General features: G+C 45.9%; 1 protein-coding gene across 4 annotated transcripts in view; it reads right to left on the minus strand.

Moving 5' to 3' along the window:
* Window positions 1-14,384, minus strand: part of lhfpl2a (LHFPL tetraspan subfamily member 2a) — a 34,789-nt gene that overhangs the window by 9,260 nt on the left and 11,145 nt on the right. Inside the window, exon 2 of one of the 4 annotated variants that reach the window (XM_037117974.1) lies at window positions 12,523-12,589. The exons of 1 other annotated variant lie outside the window; for it this stretch is intronic. The gene's annotated coding sequence lies outside the window, so the exon portion shown is untranslated. Of the gene's footprint in view, window positions 1-3,537; window positions 3,622-12,454; window positions 12,590-14,384 lie in introns of those variants that run through there. 2 more of the 4 variants (XM_037117975.1, XM_037117976.1) reach the window with 2 other exon arrangements.

The raw sequence follows: 14,384 nt of genomic DNA on the forward strand, positions 1-14,384 counted from the left end.
CATGGATTTGGACCAACATTAATTTTATGAATCACAGCGTTCTCATCGCCTCACTGTGAGCAGATGCAGGAACAGATGCCGACACATTCACCAACTGAACATTTTCTGAAAAAGACCGTTGGTGAGGAGGAGGAGGAGGAGGAGGAGGAGGAGGAGGAGGAGGAGGAGGAGGAGGAGGAGGAGGAGGAGGGCTCAGAGTCCCAGAGGCGCTTTGACAAGACGGATGTTTGACGTTTGGATTTAAGACAAACGGGCAGTCCGGAGTTTTAAGGTCAAACATTTGCTGGCCAGTTGCGAAGGCTAATTCCTCACTGACAGGGATATTGTTAGAAAACACTTTGGAGCTGGATCAATTGGAACCAGCTGGAGAGATACGGAGCTTTAAAGACCTGCACACTTAACCTCTGACCTCGCTGTGCTGCAGTGTGTTTGCATCACGAGCCCGTTGGTTACACAGCTCTGACCCGTCGAGGCTCTCTAAGACGAGCATGGAGTCGACTTGAGTCGCTGTTTCGGTCTGTTGAAGGAACAGTTCATCCAAAAATCCAGTTATAACCTCGGCCCTTCATGCTGATGGAGGGTCAGGTGGAGCTTCATAGCAAAACAGAGTTGCAGCACAAAAATATAACCAAAAAAACATAATTCTTTGTTCATTCTGGAGACTCGGATTACAGCCCAAGTCTGCCGAAGCCCCAAGATCCCAAATTTATTTGAAAAGACATTATTCACAGAAACAAAGATGATATCAGAGATCTTTGGCCTGCAGAGGTTGAGACACGAGAGTGGACATAAATCCAGTTTTTAAATCAAAAAGTGTAAAAAAAACAAACTGTGTTCTCCTGGACTTCAGGGTGTTTATTCCTCCAGAAGCACCGAGATCATATTCAGCACTGAGCTCAGAGACTACAGTGAAGACTTCAGCTTATAAAAGAGTGTAAATAAAGTATTTTCAGATCAGTTTGTGATCTCCAGACTTCTGCAGACGAGCTGCGTGAACATCTGATGTTTGTTTGGTTGTTTTTTAGCAGAAAGCTGCAACTGGGAAGCTCCAGAATTGTTTTCTGGACTCGGAAACTTCACCTGACGGACCTGAAACATGCCGCTAGAAAACCAGTCAACCTGAGGGAAACACTCACTGACCCTTAGTCACATTTGGAGAATTGATTTAATAGTAAAAGCTGCAGTGGAACGGTGGAGACGGTCTCCTCCAGCTCAGACTTCAGGGGCAGCATGTGTCCGGCAGCAGCAGTCCTGTCAGTGTGGGCGCTCCACAGGATTAGTGCCGGGGTCGGTCGGTCGCAGAAAACTCTTCTGTGCATGTAAACCGAGCCTCAAATAATCCAGGGTCTCCCCCCACAGTTACTCCGGGAGTATAACAGACATCATAAATCCACCTCAGGCCTCACACACACACACACACACACACACACACACACACACCGCCATGCTTCACTTCTGCTCCTGATAGCAGCTCAGGTCTGTTTGTCTGGGAGCAGCGAGCAGACGTCTGGACGTGTGTTGATGTGACAAATACCAGGTCCATTAATAGAAACAGACCCGTCCCGGCTTGTTCTACTGAACCACACTGAAGGAAGCTTCAGACAAAGTGACAGACGTGTTTAAGTCGTTCTGTCCAAGTCTCAGCAAGTTCCAGCTCATTTCTGTTTCTCAGGGAAGTCACAGGTTGTGTTGAGTCTGTTTCAGATTCGAAGTAGTTTCATTAGTGCAGCCGAACCAGAACTCAACCACAGTATGAAAAACATTTACTGCAGCGTTAAATGACGCGTGAACGCTGTCGATGGTTTGTCAGAGGGACACGTTACATTTAAAAAAGACTTCACACTTAAATAAACACGACATGGTTTCCATGAAGCTGGACTCCAGTATAATAATGCACCAAGCTAAATGCTAATGATAGCATGCGAACACTGTTCAGCAGGTATAACGTCTGCCTCTGAACACAGAGGACAGGCGAGGCTGTTGGAAGCGTCTTTAGATTTGCAACGTTAGCTGGCAACAGACGTGTATTTGGTTTTAAAGTGTCAGTATGAAGTAATTGGCCGTCGAATACTGAAATCATCTGCATTAGTTTGGCTCCTAATGAACCTGCGTTAGCTTTCTTATTTTGGAAGAAAGAAAAACATTTTTGAAATTCGTAGGAAGCAGGACCAGCTGTTCTCTTCTGCCTCGAGTCTATAAGTGAAGCTAAGCTGATCAGTTTGTCCATCTCAGTAGCATCATGTTATAACGATCGTTCTGTTACCATTTGGATTCAGATTTTACATCTCGGTGAACATTTTCTTTAAAAGCTTGACGACACGGAGCGCTACGATCAGATATCAGGAGGAAAAGTGCTGCTGTACACAGTGTCACAGGCTTCAAATCAAACCAAATGAAAAGAGATCGTGAATATCTGCAACACGTTTCATGCTAATCCATCAAGAAGTCAGACTAAAGGTACAACAGGAGAGGTCAGTAGGATTCATCCTCTGGGGATCATGAACAGAAAAGCAAATTTCTTTTGAATCCGTCAGATTGTTGTTGAGTTGCTTCTTCACACATCAGCATCTCTGCAGCCTCGCTGGGAATAAAGGTTGAAGAGCCTGAGTACACAACTCCTGTTCAAAGTGTCCACTCAGCCTTTCTCTTATCACAGCAGGAAACGCCTTTCTACGCCGCCGCTGACAGGAAACAATCTACATATCTATGGACATGCCGCGAGTGGAGTGCGGCGTCGCCATGGAGAGCGTTTGTTTAGAGCTGGATGAGGGTTTTCACGGAGGACACGACTCCAAATAATCAGCTTGTTTTTTGGATTCCCAGCGTCTCCACGTCTCTCCTCTCGCCTCATGTGACCCAACAGCAAAGCAATTTTAAAACAAAGGCAGCGCTTATAATCTGTGAGGATCTGTTTGAATGAAAAGCCCCTGCAGCTACTGAGGGGGAATGCAGGAGATGATTGGTCACAGAATACTACTGTGAGGGCTGCAGCTAACGGCCGACCTTCTGGAATAATCAATCAGTTGTTTCGGTCTGTAAAATGTCAGATAATAACGATCAGAGCGTCGTCTTTAACTGTCTTGTTTTATCCACAACCTGACGACTTCAGTTCACTGTCACAGGAGGAAAAACACCAGAAAGTATTCAACATGCTGACATGAGAGAATTTGAGAAAGACGTTAATTAAATTTCATCGACTGATCGTCGCAGCTCCAGACCACATGGCAGAAGTCTCCTCAGGAGGTCTGTGACCAACACGCAAATAAATCAGATCCAGTCTCGTTCTGATTGTTCTTCAGCAGTAATAACAGAGACGCTCAGTCAGGTTTTCCACAGTAAAGAAGCCAGTCTTTCCCAAACACTTCTGCACATCTGCTCAGCATCCTGACGCTCTCTGCTGCTTGTGATTCAGACCGAAACACAATATTCAGACGCTATGACATCAGCGAGTGACAGCCACTCACACGAGGAGTCGCCTCTGTGGGTCGAAAGTGAAACGAACACAGGAAACAAAAGAAAGTAAGACAAGAGTCCAACCTGTCTCCATCGGTCTGCGGGTAGTCCAGCTCTCCTGGAGAAGTGGCCTCTCTGCTCTGACTCACACACTTTAATGCCTCTCTCTCTCTCAGACTCAGACTCCCGGACCCTCCCCACGTCCCTCCTCCCCGGACCGCCACGTCTCCCCTGATTGGCCGGGCCGACCCTGGAGCCACACTTCTTGAGAGAGTCCACATGGTGGCCATATTTCAGTGCTGAATCTGGGTTAAAATAACAAAGAGCTGGAGCTGCAGAGGGTCTCAGTTTCTCTCACCTCTTCGCTCTGTTTTCATTTCTCTCTGCACACTTTTAATCAGCCGAGCCGACTTCTTATTATCAGCCTAAATGCTTTTTCACCTCCATGACAAAAACACAAGTGAAGTGTGCTTCTGTGAATACGTACGCTTGTTGGATAAACCTTTGGTTGTGCAGGGATCACTTTCATTCTTAACGGGACTAAACTTGCCTTCAGTTCAGTTCATGTAAGTTTGCTTCAAAGCTTCTATACATGAAGCGTGTTCTGCCTGATTGCAAAGTGCAGAACAGCTACATGAACAATTAAAAGTACAATTCTGAGGTAGATGTACCAAACATGAATGGCTTCTGCTCTCCTACATTTAAGTGAAGACATAATGCCTGATGAGGATTAACAGGAACTAACTGACAGCATGAAGGAAGAACCACTAGTTTGTATTTTCATGTGTTTTGCAATCAAAATCAAAGTTTTTCCACAAACAACCACTGAGGAGTCAACTGTCCACACAGTCACTCCTCCAGCAGAAGTTCAGATATTTTAAGTTTAGTAAAAACAGACTCTGATAAAAGAAGAAGTGCTGATTTAGTGTCTTTATGCCAGTAAGAATAATACCGTACAGGCTCTGAAATGAACTCAAAGTAAAAAGCTAATGGCCACAAAGAAAACGCCAAGCTAGCAGGATAAATCAATAACTTTGTGACAGTCTGTGAACAGAATCTGATGGGTTTAACACAGCCAGCCAAGTCGTTGTCCCAAAATCAGTATCAAGTCTTTAATAAATGATAGTTGATGTGTCGGTGAGTAAAGGGCTGCAGGTACATGTGGCACACAAACTGAGCTGTTAGTCACTGCTAATGTTAGTGTCTAATAACTACGTGACCACAGATCCTGTATCATCCTCCCTCATTCAGCGAGTATCTGCCTGATCTGAGACCTGCCTGGCCGCCCGGGTTAACCGCCTGACGGAGCAGCTGGTTCACTGTCTGACTAGTGGATTACCTTTCTGGCTGATGGGAGCAAAGTGTCCCAGGATTGCTTACAGCAGCACTGGGGTGCATTCAGCCAACGGTGCAGTCAGCCTCAGCGTTTGTCTGACTTTTGTGTTCGCTCACACAGGGGAGACAAATTAGTTCCATATGAAGATGGAAAAAGAGGCCGACTGGAACAGGAAGAGGAGCCGATAGGCCGAGGCAGCGCGGAGAGCCGGAGGAAGAGGCCGCTCTTATCAGTCTGAATGGAAGTTCAGCCATAACAGTTCAGAAGTAGGTCCAGGCGACACACATGCACGTATCCCGAGGCTAATAAAACGTCTCCTTTAACCTGTTCCCAATAAATCCCGGTGACTCATCCTCAGCCTGTGGTTGTGAGTCGGATGGGAAGAGGTTAATGAGCCATTTTAAAGCCACAGTCTCCCCAAAATGTCTAGAATATCACAAAAATGCTTTTTCTCAGCAAAAACAACCAGTAGCGGATCTCTAACTGCCATCCCCCGTCAAAACTATTGTTGTGCCTGTCAGTCTGTCTTTTCTTCTCCAACATTTACAGTTTACAACTCATTATTCTTCGAACAATGGGTCTTTGACTTCAGACTGAAGTAGACAAAACGCAGGTTTAACATTTCCAGCTACAACCACGATGTTGCTGATCCGCTCGCTGTTTGGTACCAACAACACTTCCTGTTTATATTCTGAGCCCTGACTGAGCGGACCCAGTTTCACAGATCACGGTTCTGATTGGGAGATACAGATCTGACAGACACCGACTGCATATCGTCTTACAGACTAATGGAAAGCCAGCAGTGCTGCCTGTAAGATGCAGCGGGAGATTTCTGCTGGCAGCCTCGGGAGCTCGGACACAGCGCAGGCCTTCACATCAAAGACCGGAGGATCAGACGGGCCAGCGGAGGAAGATCCTCTGCAGCCGTAACTGCAGCAGCACATCCACACACATGTACACATGCCAGGCTGGATCATCACTCATACGGGTCCGACTGAGCGCCCGGCAGACTCGGCTGTTGGCTGGACGGTAATTCGTCTTTTCTTGTCAGACTCAGATCAATCGTATCTGGTGGAGCTGAAGAAAGTGGATAAGTGTGAAGCAAAGCAGGCTGGAAACCTGACAGCAGTCAGATAACAGAGAGCCACCTTACTAAGATGAGGATGAACTTTGGTTTCAGACTTAAATACAACATACCGTATCTCAAGGAAAGAATGATCAAAGTAGGCGCTGAATCTGTTTTAATCAGCCCTCTTCTCATCGGTCTGAAGTGATGTCGCCAATTTCCACCAATCAATCAGATTCTGATGTTACAGGAACGAAGGAAGGACACAGGAAACAGCAGATTTGATAGTTAAACCGTCATTAATTCATATTTATCAGTTTGTTGGTTGTTGTCACTAATCACGCTGCCCCCAAGTGGCCAATGTTCAAACCAGAGAAAACCACAAGTTTCCTAAAGATAACGGTGTGTTTCATTTGGTCATCGGTCTCTAAAACTTCAGGAAGGAAACCAGCGAACACGACTTGTCTCTGTGGCTCCACACCTGTGACCTGAATATTCAGGTGTGCCAGAGCCTGATAAAAGCCGTCTGAGTCAGGAAGGAACTGATTTCATTCTACAGAAACCAAATGCTTGATTTTGGCCCGTGTTGTGATTCTCAGACAGGCCTCAGATATCTCAATGAGGTTTTTTATCTCCACGTGTTTCCACTCTGAGCTGCGCCTGCGACGTGTTACGTCACTCCAGCATCCAGCCGCCCCGAAGAGGCTTCGCAGGGTTCACTTCTAAAAGCCGCCGTGGAAAGAAGATGGAGGCGGACGGACAGATGGAACTTTGGCTCTGACGAGCTCGTGGAGTTTCCAGTTGAGGCAAATAATACTGACAGCTCAGCGTGTGGTGGGATCAGATGTGGATTACAAACTCTCCAGAGTGCAAAACAAACGTCTTGACCAGGAGAAGAAGCATATGGATGTAAACAGTAGACCCCAAATATGTCAGGCATTTCACATTACCCGACTCAAAGCTCAGTCTGAAAGTTGATCTGCAGCGACAAACCGTCTTCACTGCTTTACATTCACTTCTCAGTGCAATCAGAGAAGCCTGAGCTCAGTTTGAATCCCACAGAGGGAGCAGCTACGACCATCTGGCCACTTCAAGGCCCATCAGCAGGCACACGGAGGCAGATGTTCAACATCTAACCCACGGCCTGGGTCGGGCCGGGTCCATCTGATACTTACATCCAGGCTTCTGAACCAATGTTACTGTTTTCACCTCATCTTAACAGGTTTTTCTATCAAAAGAAGCCAAAGTTCTCTTGATTTAAAGGTTTTGTTAACTAGTCACAATCATCCTATCTGGTGCTGAAGCCAAGGAAGCAGCAAAAACTGTGTAGGTGAGCTAAATCCCTGCAAATGTAAAAATCAGAGATGCTAACGTGTTTAGCTTGATCCTGTTAGCAACCAGGCTAAGTTTAGCTGTGACAAGACAGAAAAGTTTTCAGTGTGTCGGTTTGTAGCTCAGAGGTTCATGCTGTTGACTGGATGACTCTTTACACAGACCTGTCTCCATCATCTTTACACAGACCTGTCTCCATCTTTACACAGACCTGTCTGCATCATCTTTACACAGACCTGTCTCCATCTTTACACAGACCTGTCTCCATCTTTACACAGACCTGTCTCCATCATCTCTACACAGACCTGTCTCCATCATCTTTACACAGACCTGTCTCCATCATCTCTACACAGACCTGTCTCCATCATCTCAACACAGACCTGTCTGCATCATCTTTACACAGACCTGTCTCCATCTTTACACAGACCTGTCTCCATCTTTACACAGACCTGTCTCCATCATCTCAACACAGACCTGTCTGCATCATCTTTACACAGACCTGTCTCCATCTTTACATAGACCTGTCTCCATCTTTACACAGACCTGTCTCCATCTTTACACAGACCTGTCTCCATCATCTCTACACAGACCTGTCTCCACCTTTACACAGACCTGTCTCCATCATCTCTACACAGACCTGTCTCCACCTTTACACAGACCTGTCTCCATCATCTCTACACAGACCTGTCTCCATCTTTACACAGACCTGTCTCCATCTTTACACAGACCTGTCTCCATCACATCTTTACACAGACCTGTCTCCATCACGTCTTTACACAGACCTGTCTCCATCATCTTAACACAGACCTGTCTCCACCATCTTTACACAGACCTGTCTCCATCATCTTTACACAGACCTGTCTCCATCACATCTTTACACAGACCTGTCTCCATCATCTTTACACAGACCTCAGATGTTTTGTTCTGTCCACAAACAGAAGATATTCAGTTTAATGAGGAAAGGATCCATCATTTTCTTTCTTTTAAACAATTACTAACAGATTAATTGATTATCAAAAGAGTTGCTGGTTAATTCAAGAGTTGACAACTAATCAATAAATCACTGCAGCTCAACACGTTCATGTCAGCGCTATAGAAGCATTAAGTTTGGATGTCCAGCCTCAGTTCTACCTTCTACCATCTGCTTGATTTTAACATAAAGTTTAGAGTTTAAAGTTGAAAACTTATATTTTCTGCTTCAACATCCTCAACATCTTATTTCATATATTTCACACCACTCTACTTATTTCATACGACAGCTGAGGTGGACAGACAGAAACATTTCCCCAGCTCGCCCACATCAGATCATTTTTATCTGCTCTCCTCTTGTCAGCGGCGGCTGTAGCTCAGCGTGGTGTGGGAGAGTTACCATCTCTGCGGCATATCTGCTAATTTATGAACTTTCTCTGGAGTACAGCTGGAGCGTAAACACACGGATGTGTTGAAGGTGAGGAAATCCCAACACTGAGCTCCGGGGGAAGTGAGACGGGAGCGTGGGAAAGAGAGAGGGAGGGAGAAGGAATAATGGTGCAGAGACGCGAGTGTTGAACCGATCCACAGCTGGCGGTCAGCGGGGAGTTCACCTGTGAGAGGTGTGTGGCTGACAGGCAGGACTGGAGACTTACAACACCTCCGACTGAGAGGAGAAGCTGGACGAACTGTGGAGAAACAAGCAGTCTGAGGGGAAAAAGAAAACAACCCCACCAATCCCAAGAGTGTTTTTTAGTCCAAATACATACAGAGAACATAATGAAAACACAGCGTAGCACTGCACATACAAACACATGTGGACGTGTAGACGCCTCTATATGATCCCAGTGTGAGCGGTCAACTGTTTATACGCTGCGACTGACGCTGTGTCGCTGCGTCGGTCTGGTTTGAGGGCTGAGGTGGAGTCACAGGACAAAGGTTCAGGTCAGCCGTCCCAGATCTTCTCATGTTGACCATAACAGCCCTCGCATGGCGGGCCACGCCACGAGGGTTAAGAGGGTGATGGAAAACAAAGACCATCTGACACATCACAGTCGGGCCTCAAAGTGGGTGGCCGACCGGAGCGCGGCAGACGAGGAGGGTCTCGCTGGACGGCCATGTTGTGAAAAGATTGTTTTCTGCTGTTTGCCATGAAGCAGGTTTTTGTTTCCCCCTGGTCTGATTCTGTCTGTGTGGCATCTGTCAGGATTAAAGAGCCAAAAAAAAACTGAGATAACATCCATCACAAAGGAGCGATGATGTCAGAGAGCGACAACAACACGGCAACAATCAGCACCGTTTGTTGTGTGCAAACATCCAGAACCTCCAGGGCTTCTCAGCTCCAGGGCAACATTTCTTTCTTTTTAAATGCATATTGAACTGAAGTAGTAGTAAAGAAGTACAGAAAATATGTGACGTCACATTTACAGCCATGTTTTCACTGCCTTTCTTTGTCACGTCTGACTGTAAGTGAAGAGTCTTTGGGTTTTTAGCCGCAAGTTGGACTCAAGAAGATGTTTGAACGCGTCACTTTGGAAAAATTAGGGATATTTTTCTGATATTTCATATGAGGGCTGTATCATTATCCATCTTAACAACACAATTCAAATACAATAGGTGCTTCTTTTCTTCTTCTGGTTTCATGTTTGTGCACCTCTGACCTCAACACAACAAGCAGCAGATTAATCAGCAATGAAAATCATGAGTTGCAGCTCATGTTTGGAAACTTATTGACCTCTTCTAGCAGCTTACAACTAATCTCAGATTATAACTGATCACCTCTTAAACAAACATTAACTTTATATTATAACAGTTATTCTAAGTTAGTTTGACTATTTGTTTTTGTTATCATGCTTCACACATTTAATGAGTGTCAAAAAATAAAAGAAACTGGTGAAACTGACTGCAAAGAAATAAACAGCTACATCCTCACACCTATTTCTTCTGACTGTTGATGGACCGAAGAGTCCGGAGGAGTCCGGAGGAGCCCGGAGGAGCCCAGAGGAGCCCGGAGGAGTCCGGAGGAGCCCGGAGGAGCCCGGAGGAGCCCGGAGGAGCCCCACCACCCCTCCTCAGTTTCCCACTGCTGCAGAGTCCGGGGCCCTCAGGCTGAACACTGTCTCTATTATGCTTAACCATTTCCAGCCCCGCCTCGGCCCTGCAAACAGCCCCGGGGGCCATAAACACAGGGGGTCACGGGAGGAAAGTCCATCCACTTCTGATCCCCCTGCTCCTGTTTCCAGGCCAGACTCAGGAAATCAGTGACTGTGCTGAGCTGTCGGTATTTGACCGTCTTCTCTGGGGGGATAAAAGCATTGTTCTCGCTGTGTTTTGTGCTCAGTTTAATCCCAACTTCCCTGTGGCTCCGACACAAACTCCCCTGCAAACCGAGACCTGGCTGGCTGCTTTATCCAAACGCCCCCGGGGGGGGCAGAGCTGTTGTCGGGCACTCTGAGCTAAAACCTGATACTCCGCTCTGAATCAAAAGTAAGCATGTCTGAGGAGCGCTGGCACCAGAGCCTCTCCAGTTTCAGATAATAAAACTATCAAGTGATATCATCCCCGCTGTCGAGGCTGTTGGCAAACCACGTTCACGGCATGTGTAGGAGGAAGGAGAGGAGGGATGGAGACAAATGAGGGGAGAAGTCGCCTGAAAAGGAGACGCTGAGGGCACGAAGAGGAGGCGGGAGGCTGAGAGATGAAGAAGCGTGCTGCTATTGTCAGGCTGGTTTCTGGGGGAGTAAAGAGAGAAGCACTTTCACTTCAGGACAAAGAGACGAGTGTTGAGGAGTCAAAGAAGAAAAACTCAGATGATATCTAAAGACTGGAGGCCAGCGCAGCATCCTACAGACACAACAGGAGGAAGGTCTGACTCAGAGCCGACACGGCAGGAAAACAAAAAGAAGAAAGTGAAGGAATGAGCTGAGACGTCGTTACATAACAACAGATCAACAACAAAAACATGACAAATTCACGTAACCAGTCTGAGCTCAGGTCCACATCCTCTTAGCGACAGAACTGATCTGTGACCAGCGTCACCGCAGACGCCTCAAGAAAATCTAAACCTTTCACAAAAAGTTTCTGGTGACGTCACTGCGGCTCTTTTTCTTTCTCCTGGACGAGGTGATAATGTTCACAGTGTTTTTCTCCTCCTGACGTCCTGACATCAGACAGTAAACCTCAGAGGATCCATCACACTGCAGAGATGGTTGCGGACCTTTAGTCAGCCTGGCCTGAACCATGCCGGGCTCATATGATCTAGAAGATGAGTCAGACCAGCTGAAAGACGCCTGGATTAACTAATAAGAGTGTCTGAAGTTTATAGATTTCATTCACAAATGAGGCCTCGTTATCAGCCTGTTTCTATCTTCCTGTCCGTCCACAGGACAAAGTGAGATAACAGGAAGTGGAGCGCTGTCACGAGGTCGGCCTGTTTTAGAAGCAAAGTGACAAACGGGTCTTCTGTTTATTATCTTAGCGGGGGCTTTCCACAATGAAACGACCTTCACAGGTGGTCCCGCTCATTATCTCTCAGCCCGCTTTGTTTTTCCTCCATATTGGAAAAACACGCTCGCCCCCGACTTCCTCCTGCGTCCAGATAAATACACCGTCAGCGAGGCAGACAATGAAAATACAGCGTGAACTTGAAGCCGTCGAAGGCAGCAGAGAAGATCGTCTGAAGAAAGACGATTCACAGTGAGGTGAAGCGGAAAACACGCTCAGCTTCCAGTTAATGAGCAACAAGAATCAGAACTTTAAATTAAACCCCAAACTTTAAAACATCTTAAATAAAAACGGAACATTAAAACAATTATTCAGGATTCATCACACGACTGTGTTAGTCACAAAAATCTACTTTATCTTTGCTTTTTATTTAAATCTTTGGGTATTTTTACCTCCAAAGACTTTCGAAAGAAATACATCTAAGACGGAAAAACAACTCTTTAGCTAAATATTCAAAACTAATGTGACAGATGCACCTGCGACAAGAGGCTGCAACTAATGATTATTTCTAATTAGACCAAACTCACCAAATAATCAAGATAATAACTGATCATCAGCTGCAGGCCTGACGTGAGTGAGTCAGGTTTAGTTGACACAGAAATATGAAGAACTTGCTGACAGTAAGAATCCGACTGAGAGGAGAAAAAGGGGAACACCTGGCAGGAACAATAGGAGCCTGGGGACCAGCTTGTGTTTCCACTGGTAGCTGACAGGTGCCAGGAACCCCAAAAACATCATAACAAGAAAAGCAGGAAACCACATTTCTGTGTGTTTGGTTGGTCGGCACAACTCACAAGGGCCTCCTGAGGAAAAAAGGATCTATTCTGGACCCAAACAGCACCGATGAGAATAAAAGACAAACCTCCTGTGTGGAATCTCGTGACAAATCTTCAGGTTGAATCGGAATGATGTCAGAGTCGTCTGTGGACCTGTAGAGAGACGGCAGAAACAAAAGCAGCCGTGAGTCCAAAGCACAGAACCGCAGCGTAAATGAGCATCTTTTTTTTTCTCTTTTTAGCTCGTTTGGTATTTTCCATCCAAACCTGAGACGGAGGAGCAGCCGCACCTGGAGAAAACCTTTAAACTGTTTCACATGTTCATAAAAACAGAAAGGAGAAGGAGAAACGCTGATGTCTGCGTCCCTCGTCTGGCGTTACGACGGTCCCAGTGGTAGAGTTGCATAATGTGCAGCACAACAAAACACACTGAGTTATATAAGACAACCAAGTCACTGAAGAAAAGGTGAGTGACCACAAACACTCTGAGATCAACTCAGACAGACTCATCATCATCGAGTCGGTTCATAAAGAACTGATCTACATACAAAACAGCTCAGAATTAAATCAAATGTTTGACATTTTCATTTCTGCAAAACATCACAATCACGTAACATGTTAATGTGACTTTAAAGACGAGCTGCAGAGTTTGAGCCTGAAACCGCTGGATATTATCCAGAGGAACTGAGGTGTTTATACATTTGTCAGCATGAAACCGCTGGATATTTTTAACTAGACTTCAGGACACTTTGTGTCTGTGGCGACAGAATCAGGTGTTTTGAGCTGAAACATGATCTTTTCTCAAGCAGTTTTACTTTTTGTTTTACTTTTAGACTCATTAATTTTCATGCCCTCTGTGTTGTGTGACTTCTCGTCTGTGGTATTGAATATCAATATATTTCACTCCAGCATCACAGCAACACTGATCTTCTGGGTGATTAACGAGCTGATTTTCTTCTCAGCAGCTCGCCGCAACAATTTCCTGCCGTGATGAAATGTCGGCGTTTTGTTTACAGCTTTCCCCTCAAGTGGTCAAACAATCAATCACTGCTACTTTAATCTGGAATTTCATAAAAGTGTAATGATTTCTCCTGACGTCAGTGGAGGCGATCCGCCCCTTTAATAACAGTAAACAGCAGCACTGTCACAAACACTTTATCTAAATCATCACAGCGTCCTCGAGGCAGCAAACAACCCGTCACTTTCAGAGCTAATCAGAGAAAACTCATCCGGACGACCGATCAAACAGTTTCATGTGACTCTCTTCACACTGACGCACACATACGTCAGGATGTAGATAATTAACTAACGGCCGACTCTCGTCCCTTTGACTTTTTAATGGCTCCTGTCCAGAGAGCAGCAGCACTCAGCTCGGTTAACTGTCGGGTCAATAGTCACGATGTTAACAGGATTGCAGAGCGCTCGACCAACTGAGCAGATGAGACGATGATTTAATCAAACACAGAAGAGGAAGCTGAAGGTAGAGTTTGTGCTGGCGGGCGGATGATGTGACGGTGAAGGAGACGCTTTTATCTGACAACGCTCTGAATCGATCAGTGGACTCAGCGACAGTCCTCTCTAATCACAGATACATGAACGGCCTCCAGTACCTGCTGTCGGTTTATGTTTCCTGACAGATTCCTTATCGATTCGACTCTGAAACACTGAAACACTCACAGTCCAAACAGTGACGTCAGGCGTGGACACGTCGGTCTCCACGTCTGTCGGAACACCAGCTTTGTTTTTGTGCGAAGTGAAACTCTGATAAGGAAATGTAACATAATCAAATAAGGTGAAATCGAGATTTATGAGCAGCGTAAAAACTCTGGAGTAATGTTGAACCAACACACAGAAGCTTCACTGGGATCGCCGCACTAATAAACAGCATACCAGCCGACAGCAGGCCTCTGAACCGATGCTTTCAGCGAATAACACGGTCATCACTTTG

The sequence above is a fragment of the Acanthopagrus latus genome, chromosome 12 (genome assembly GCF_904848185.1).
Source record: "Acanthopagrus latus isolate v.2019 chromosome 12, fAcaLat1.1, whole genome shotgun sequence".
NCBI classification, from domain to species: domain Eukaryota; kingdom Metazoa; phylum Chordata; class Actinopteri; order Spariformes; family Sparidae; genus Acanthopagrus; species Acanthopagrus latus.